The sequence below is a fragment of the Triticum urartu genome, chromosome 5 (assembly GCF_003073215.2).
Source record: "Triticum urartu cultivar G1812 chromosome 5, Tu2.1, whole genome shotgun sequence".
In the NCBI taxonomy this organism is placed as follows: Eukaryota; Viridiplantae; Streptophyta; class Magnoliopsida; order Poales; family Poaceae; genus Triticum; species Triticum urartu.
The window spans coordinates 496,855,190-496,864,656 of NC_053026.1; positions in this window are offsets into that span (position 1 = coordinate 496,855,190).

Sequence of the window (9,467 nt, forward strand, 5' to 3'; positions counted from 1 at the left end):
GCAGAGCAGCCTGCCACCGCCGTTTGTGGCCACAAGAGCTCCGACTAAAACCTCGCTCCCCGCCCAACCGCACTATCGTGGTTGCATCGCCCTGGCCAATCCACAAAGACTCGACATCATCTAGATCCGGCGGAGCAGTACCTTCAACCCACACAACTCTAAGATAGCCATCTAAGTGATGCTTCCGCAATGAACTTGCGCCCCCGCACCCTTTCGTTAGACACCAGCCAACCGGCAGCCTAGGAGCTCCTCCACCTCGAGTGGTGCTGCTTCCCATTGGGAATCTATTGGCCAAGAATAAAAATTCTGACAACTGACTCTGTCGGTGTCAAAACCGGCGGATCTCGGGTAGGGGGTCCCGAACTGTGCGTCTAGGCGGATGGTAACAGGAGGCAGGGGACACAATGTTTTACCTAGGTTCGGGCCCTCTTGATGGAGGTAAAACCCTACGTCCTGCTTGATTAATATTGATGATATGGGTAGTACAAGAGTAGATCTACCACGAGATCAGAGAGGCTAAACCCTAGAAGCTAGCCTATGGTATGATTGTATGTTGTCCTACGGACTAAAACCCTTCGTTTATATAGACACCGGAGGGTTAGGGTTACACAAGGTCGGTTACAAAGGAGGAGATATACATATCCGTATTGCCTAGCTTGCCTTCCACGCCAAGTAGAGTCCCATCCGGACACGAGACGAAGTCTTCAATCTTGTATCTTCATAGTCTAACAGTCCGGCCAGTGGATATAGTCCGGCTGTCCGGAGACCCCCTAATCCAGGACTCCCTCAGTAGCCCCCGAACCAGGCTTCAATGACGACGAGTCCGGCGCGCAGTATTGTCTTCGGCATTGCAAGGCGGGTTCTTCTCCAATTTCCAAGTGTTCATAAATAGTATCCGGCCCCATAAATGTTGTTCCTCTTGGCTTCTGCGCCCAATAAGGGCAATTTCTCATGCATCGGCGAATACGAGGCGTCAGGGCATTTTTTTCATTCACCCCCCTAGCCAGATAAATAAATTGTCTATTAAAGGGATTGGGATTCTTAGATCCGATCCACACCATCCTCCACTTAGCGAGAATCCATCAGAGCGCATTTTGAAAAGATCCATTCCAGCCTGGCCGACCTCCGCAGCTCCTCCTCCCGCCCCCGTAGCCCTAAGCTTGGTGATTGGGAGAGGTGTTCAGTCCCACATAGTCAATTGGTCGAGCTGCAGACCAAAGGATTTCTCCCTCCGGCATACATGGTGCCCGTTCGAGCCAAGCTCGCAACCTACAATGGCAGGGGGCAAGCGGAGAGCTTTCCCAGTCCCTCCATGGGGGAACGGGTTTGCTTTGTTCCTTACTTACTAAGGGGACTCAGATTTCCAATTCATCTATTCCTCCGCGGGCTCCTGGAGTTCTACGGCCTCCAACTACACAATCTCACCCCTGCCTCCATCCTACACATCGTCGGCTACGTTGCCGTCTGCGAGTTGTTCCTGGGCTACGAGGCTCACTTCGAGCTGTGGAAAAGGCTATTTTGCCTTGTCCCTCGCACACAGAGGGAATCACTTTATCAAGTGGGCGGAGCCGAAGTATGGCGCATCGCCGATACCGGATATCTGCCTGGTACCCCGAAGAAGACGTCCGAAGACTGGCCTTCAGAATGGTTTTATATGGAGGCCAGTCTTCCTGAGTTCAACAATACTCCTGTGAAGAAGCACCAAAGTTGGCACCCAAGGAGCCCCCAGGTGGAAGACGACAGAGAAGTCCTTTATCTGATGAACCAGATTAAGGCACTGGCTCAGTCAGGATTGACAATAACTGAAGTTATGTCAATTTGCATAATGCGGGGAGTGCAACCACTTCAATATTGTGGGCACCCCTTGTGGTGTTTCAACGGAGAGGATGACGCCACCCGCTATGGGCGTAAGGGTCCGGGCGATGCTGCCGCATTAACCAAAATCCTGTCCGAACTGTTCAAGGGAGAGGAGGAGGAGTTCGCCTGCATTAAGCCACGGGACAGATTCTCCATGTACAATCCTCTGAGCTGGGTAAGGTATATCCCTTTACTTCCACCTTCCCGCATTTTTCGTTGTAAGTATTCACCTTGCCAATTTACAGCAGGAACTGCGAAAGGCCATAAGGGAGGTCAGCAGCCCTTCTCCACAGCCGGAGGACCCGGAAAGGGCCCTCGACTCCGGACTTGAAGAAGATCCTCTTATTTCTGTGGAGCTGATAAACAGGCAGTTCTATCAATTAAGCTGCGACGACACCATGGTGGCCATTACGGCCGACTACCCCGGACTGCTCCCTTCATCGCATGTAAGAAAAACTGAAAAGTCCCAACTCAAAAAGTAGGATCCCCCTTTTAGACACCTCACCCATCATATTCATGGCCTTTTTTACAGGGAAGGCATTCAGGATGCCCTGCAATAACGCGCCAACAGGAGGCATCGAGACAGGGTAGGCCAAAAAGGAAGGTGGTTAGGATGGAGACGCCGGCGCAAAGGTACAACAAACCCTACTCCGTGGTTGTATTTTTTCAAAGTATAATGATGCCCATGTTTCTTTAACAGAAAAAACGCTCGCCGGAATATGTCCGGTGATGTCGCCGATCACGTTTCCACCAGTCAGGCACCAGGACCGGACACGGAGGCAGAAGCCGATATGAGGCAGGCGCCGGATGATCCCTCGATAGAGGATGCGGATAGATTATCCGCTACAAACTTAGAAGTGGAGAGCGCCATGAATCATAGGCGCCGCCGGGCCGTACTCCGGGACGCTTGTTTTTCACCAGAGGAGTTTGACGCCTTCAACTCTAGAGAAGCGTACTTCCGTGCTTCTGAAGATGGTCTGGCCAGAGCCACGGATCAGTATGTAAAGGATGTACGGGTGAGTAAATCTGACGAGTTATATGGATCAGTAGCCCGTGAGACTTGAAGTAGTTAGCAGAACTAATTTAAGGATCATCTTTGTTGTGCAGGTTCTTACAGAGAAGAATACCAAGCTGTCCCAGGAGCTGGAGGAATGCAAGACCCAACTACGGGCCGCTGTTGCCGCATTGTAGGAACAGAAAAAGCCTCCAGCTGGTAACATTTACTGTAAATAATTATGGTTACCATATAGTGTGCGGCATGGCTGCTTATCTAACAATAGATTTTGCAGATGAGTCCGGAGAGAATCCGGAGGACCAGCATATTATGCGACAGCTAGAGGCAGGCAAACGCGTGCTGACGGAGGTGAGGCGGGAGAAAAACAATCTCCAAGACGCCAATATAAAGCTGAACGTGGAACTAAAAGATGTTCGGGGCCAGCTTGCAGACTCCGAGAAGGAGAATAAGAGGCTTCAGCGCGGCATTTTCAGTAAGTGCTTGAGCGAATCCTTTGAAGGTATTCGGCGAAGAAGCCGACTAACAGCGTTATGTCTGTAGGTATGCTGACGGGTCGTCCCGCGGAGGAAATGCCGTCTGCGGGTGATCTTCTGTCGTGCTATCACATCTGCACGAACAAGTTCGGCAGGTGATGCAGGGTGTTGCCCAAGCCTTGTGGCCGTCTGTCTCCCTGCCCGAGGGCGTTGCAGAGCTTGCGGAGAAGCTTAAAGGAGCATGGCAGCACCTCCGATTATGGAAGATATCAGCCTGCTCAGGGACTGCAGTAGCCGGCCCGGGGACTGCACCAACATAACAGCCGGCTGCCGACTCCAGCATTTCACCACCCAGCCCGCCCACCCTGGTGGCAGTAGCCACATCGGCAGTAGGAGAAGTCGCGGCTCCGTCATGGGCTCAGTCCATCCTCAACTTCCTAGTAAACCAAGATCTGCCGACTGACGAAACAGAGGCAAGACAAGTCCAACGTCGAGCCGGAGCATACACAATCGTCAACAGAGAACTCGTCAAGCGCAGTGTCACTGGAGTCCTCCAACGGTGCGTCCAGCAAGAGAAGGGCACTGCAATCCTCAGAGACATTCACCAAGGAGAATGCGGCCACCATGCGGCTTCAAGATCACTCGTCGCCAAAGCTTTCCGCCATGGTTTCTTCTGGACGACTGCTTTGGATGACGCCAAAGAATTAGTTAAATATTGCAAAGGGTGCCAACTCTTCAGCTCCAAGCAACACATGCCGGCTTCGGCACTCAAGACCATTCCCCTCACCTGGCCCTTCGCTGTTTGGGGACTGGACATGGTGGGCCCATTCAAGACGGCGCACGGCGGCATAACGCATTTGCTTGTCGCCGTGGACAAATTCACCAAGTGGATTGAGGCAAAGCCGATCAAGAAGCTAATGGCCGATCTCTCTCTACATTCATCGCAGACATAACAACTCGGTACGGCGTGCCACACAGCATCATCACCGACAATGGCACGAATTTTGCCAAAGGAGCCTTGGCACGTTTCTGCGCAGCCCAAGGTATCCGGCTGGACTTAGCATCCGTCGCCCACCCGCAGTCAAACGGCCAGGTCGAGCGAGCCAACGGCCTCATCCTCTCCGGCATCAAGCCCCGACTGGTCGTACCACTGGAGCGTTCAGCCGGCTGTTGGCTCGATGAGCTGCCGGCTGTCCTCTGGAGTCTGCGCACTACCCCAAACAAGTCAACCGGCTTCACTCCTTTCTTCCTCGTGTACGGTGCCGAGGCGATCATCCCAACCGACATCGAGTTCGACTCGCCCCGGGTAACCATGTACACGGAGGCGGAGGCCAAGGAAGCACGAGAAGACGGCGTCGACCTGCTGGAAGAAGGCCGGCTGTTAGCCCTCAGCCGGTCTGCCATCTACCAGCAGGGTTTGCGCCGCTACCACAGTCGGAAGGTCAGGCCAAGATCTTTCCAAGAGGGCGATCTTGTGCTCCGGCTGATCCAGCGAACAGCCGGCCAGCACAAGCTCTCGGCCCCTTGGGAGGGCCCCTTCGTCATCAGCAGAGCTCTAGGCAACGACTCCTACTACCTAATCGACGCGCAGAAGCCCAACGCACGCAAGAGAGACGACTCCGGCAAGGAGTCGGAACGACCATGGAACGCCAACCTCCTTCGAAGATTTTACAGTTGAAATGCAGTATGTATCACGCTAACTTTTGTACTAAATACGAGACAATAGGCCCCCCGAGGAGGGCTCGGGGACTGCCATCTTTTATCTATGAATGAAAAGTATCATGCTTATGACCTTGTCATTTCATTTACTTGTTCCGTCCGGCACCGGGTTCGACTAGTCGGCCCGGGGACTGGCCGACTGGAGTTATATTAGAAGTCCTACCCGCGGTCAGACAAGTAGTGTGCCGACACCCAGGCTTAGCTCTTGCCAAAGTCGCAGTTCGAAGAACCGGCTGTCCGGCTGGCAAGAGTCAAAAGCAGGAAAGGATGCCCACACGAAAAATGGCCAGGGACCAACGGACTAATATAACGAAAGCCGGTTTGCCGCCTACCACCGACCGACTACCAAAGTAGCCGGCCGGCCGGTTTCCATTCACTTCACTTCAATCCAAGAAAGCTCGAGTACTTGCCTCCCCAAAGAGGGAAGGCGGCAAAGGAAAAAGCCTAAGGATAAAAAGCATACGCGAATGGAAACCAAACATGCACATAATAATATTTACATAAAAGACCTCCAAGAGGCCAGCATTCAACATAGTTTGGATACACCCCCAGTGGGTGGAACTGCGAAAGCTTAATAAAGATTGTTCAAAAGGCAACAAGCAGGAAAAATAAGGACGGCAGGTCAAGCTGGCGGAGCGACCGACGAGCCGGGCTGGTCGGCGGAGACGGTTGTGCCGGCTGAAGGAGTGGCCGGCTGGCGAACCTCGGCTTGATCACCGCCTCCCGCAGAGGGCGCGCTTCCACGCGCCTCGTTGCTGGAGGCACGGTCAGCCTGAGGCCGGCCGGTTGTTCCACTAGCCGGCTCGACGTCTTCACCGTCCTCTTCTTCGTCATCCTCGCCCTCGTCGCTGGAGGCGATCTCCTCTGCCGAGTCCTCGCCCACCGCCGGGTTCAGCCCGAACCACTCCTCCGGCTGGGCAACGCCGTCATCATTGATTTCAGGTGCAAAAACGCTGATGTCGGTGCACTCGGCGATCGTCGAAGCACGCTGGGCGATAGCCGGCCGCACCTCCTCCAGCTCCGCGTCGGCCTCCAGCCGCCAAGTGCGCAGCTGGTCCAGGTTCAGCCCTGGGTACCAAGCTCGAACAACTCCAACGCCCACGCTGGCTCCAAGACGGGCCGCACGACCTTCCAAGCTTCAAAGCGACCGACTGCGACCTCCAGCCAGTCGGCAGTCCGGCTTGGGGTGCGGGGGATCGTCTCGCCGGGCAGAGGGCGGCCAACACCTGCGCCCCGGCACGTTGGACCGGCGAAGCATCCGGTGAGCCGGCTGCAGCCGTGCTTGGACAGCCAAGAGCTGCTCCTCAAGCGTCTGATTCGCGTCCGGCGCGATGTTGACTCCCGCTTGAGGGCGCGCCTCGCGATGGGCCTCGATGGTTTGGGCGGCGAAGGCGGAGTAGCCAGGAAAGTAGTCTGCACAAGAAAATAGGCAGCAGCACAAGTCAGGCCAAAAACCAGGCGGCAAGGGGCAGGAGAGGAGCGAGGAAGGCGGCTTACCGTCGATCAAGTCCTCGATGCGGCCGAAGCCTTCATCCAGCGCTCGCCGGGTCTCAGCCCAGCTCGCCGCCTCGGTCTCAAACTCTGCCTTCAGGGCGGCCTCGCTATCCTGCGCTTTCTGCAGGGCCGCCTTGTGGCTCTCCTCTTGGTCAGCCAGCTTCTTGGCCAGGCGGTCACGCTCCTGGACCAAGGCAGCGTACTCAGCATCCTTGGTACGAAGGGCGGCCTGCGCTTCGCCGAGCTCCCTCCTCAAGTCGGCGTTGGCCCCTGAAAGCACGAAAGACGAAAGAAAAAAAACCAATAAGGAAAAAGTCGTCAAGGAAGATCCGACCCGACTGCTCAGCAGTCGGCCCGAATCTCGGGGACTACACCCAGTGGGTGCGCTGACGCGCCCCCACAGGAGACAGACAAGATCAAGCACTTACTTCGGCTGTTGGCCAGGTCGTCGGTCTTCCGACCCAACTCCTGAGCCTGGGAGTTGAAGGCGGCAGCACGGGAGTTATGATATTCCTGGAAGTTCAGACAGGAAGCAAAAATAAGGTAGTCGTCAAGAAAGATCCGACCCGACTGCTCAGCAGTCGGCCCGAATCTCGGGGACTACACCCAGTGGGTGCGCTGACGCGCCCCCACGGAAGAAATCAAGAGATCAAAGCGGCCAAGAATGAAGGACTCACCCGGATGGCAGCCCGCGTCGACAGGAACTCCTGGGTGAACTGCTGCAGCAGGGCGGCCTGAGCTTGAAGCCGGCTCCGACCCCTTGAGCCGCCACATTCAGCTCGCCAGTCCCCCGCTGGGAGTCCACTCGGACGTGGCGGTGCTGGCCGCCTCCAGAGCCTCCGCCGACTGGCCGGCGCCCGCAACTCGGCGCGACTCCGGCGGAGCGGCGCCTCCCCCTGCGCGCCGACGCGTCACCGGCTGCACCTCGAAGCCGGCTCCGTCCTCCGGCTCACCCCCGGCCGGCTCCTCTGGCGCCGCTGACGATTGGCCGCCTTGGCCCGCTCCGGTTGGCGCTGCCGGCGGCGCTCTCCCCGCGAAGACCACGAGGTCCTCCCTCCTCTCCATCAGCGGCGGGTCTTGGACGATTTCCTCCGCCAGGGGCAATGGGGTGTCAGGGGCCACGGCTCGGAGGGGAATGGCGAGCAGCGGAGGCTGGTTACGCGAACCCTCCGCCTCCGTTTCCGCGGTCGCCGCCTCCGCCTGGGCCTTGGCTGCCGCGTCGGCCTGCTCCCTCGCCGCCTGGGCGGCCGCTTTTTCCGCCGCCTCACGCTCCTCCCGCGCCTCACGGGCGTTCCGCTCCGTGGCCTCCCTGAGGTCGGCGCGGGGGTCCACGCGGCGGGAGCCCGAAGACCCTCCAGTCGGCCCAACTACGGAGCCGCCCGGACCCCGCTCAAGGGAAAGCGGCGCCCTGTCCAGCGAGCGGGAAAAGGTTAGGAAGAATGTTTCGAACAGGAGAGAACGATGAAAAGCATGCGACCAGGCAATCGACGACTTACGCTGAGACCGCCTGAGGCTGCTTCACCGCCTTGCGGAAGCGGGCCGCTTTCGCGGCCGCCTCATCTCGTTTGGTCGCCGCGGTGGAGGCTTTGGACTTCTTCGGCCGACTGCCGAAGAGGATTGACGCGGCCCGGCGCTTCTGTGCGCCGCCGCTGGCAGCCGGCGCGGTGGACGAGCCCGCGCCCTGATGGTCGGCCGCCGGCTGGCGACGCGGGGCGACTTCGGCTTCGGCATCATCCGGCCAGTCCTCGAAGCTGGCGGTAAGCCCTGTGCCTCCGGGCTCGGCGTCGTCCCCCACGACGGCGTCTTCCATGGCGGCCGCCCCCAAATCCGGGTCGTCGACGTCGTCCACCGTGCGGTCGGGGACGTACTGGCGTTCTATCCCTGCTGCCCCGGTCGTCGGGAAGAAGGGGGTTCTGCTAAGAAGAACCGACCGATCAGAAGCCGGCCATCATAAAGCCGGCTACCAACAAAAAGAAGAAAGAGAGGAAAGCTTACCACGGGCGGAGGGTTGGCGCGAGAATACGGCACCTTGCCGTATCGCCAGTCCTCGGCGAGCTTGCAATTGGAGATATGATTTACCATGTACGACACCTCCGCATGAGGCATCTCCCTGGTGCTCAGCCGGCTTGGGTCGAAGCGGCCGCTCATCTGACACATCATGTGGGGCCGGCTTTGGAGAGGAAGTATCCGGCGCTCCACGAAGGCGGCCACCAAGTCGGCCCCGCTCAGGCCTTCCGACTGGATCATCACCCGAAGCCGGGAGACGGCAGCGTTCCCGGCCTGAGACAGTGACCTGGACCGGAAACTCCATGAGGGCTGCCTCCCAGCCGGCGGGCCGGCTACGTAAGCCGGCAGGTTGACGTGGTCTCCTTGCTGGGCGACGTTCTTCACGTAGAAGTACGACTTCTGCCAGATCTTCACCGACTGGATCAGGGGGATGGACGGGAACGGGTTGTTCTCGCCCGACCTCCTCATGGCGATAGGCCCCGCAGGGGGCGGGCACGCCTGCGACGACGGTGCCGAGTTTGCTCTGGAAGAATTCCCCCCAGAGCTCCAGCGTGGGGAGCAGCCCCAAGAAACCTTCGCAGAGAGAGACGAAGGCCGACAGCAGCATCACCGCGTTGGGCGTGAGGTGATGCGGCTGAAGATTGTAGAACTCGAGGAAGGAGCGCAGGAATCCGCTCGCCGGAAGGCCGAAGCCGCGCAGGAAGTGCGAGCGGAAGACGACCCGCTCGCCCTCCTCCGGTGCCGGCGAGATCTCCGTCTCTGGCGCCAGGCGGACCCGCACGAGGTTGGCGTCGGGCAGGCGCCGAGTCTGGCGGAGGAACTCAACATGGATCCTCATGGACGTTGGAGCCATCCCACGAGCTCGACAGCGCCATGGGAGCAAGACGATGTGGCGGCGCGGC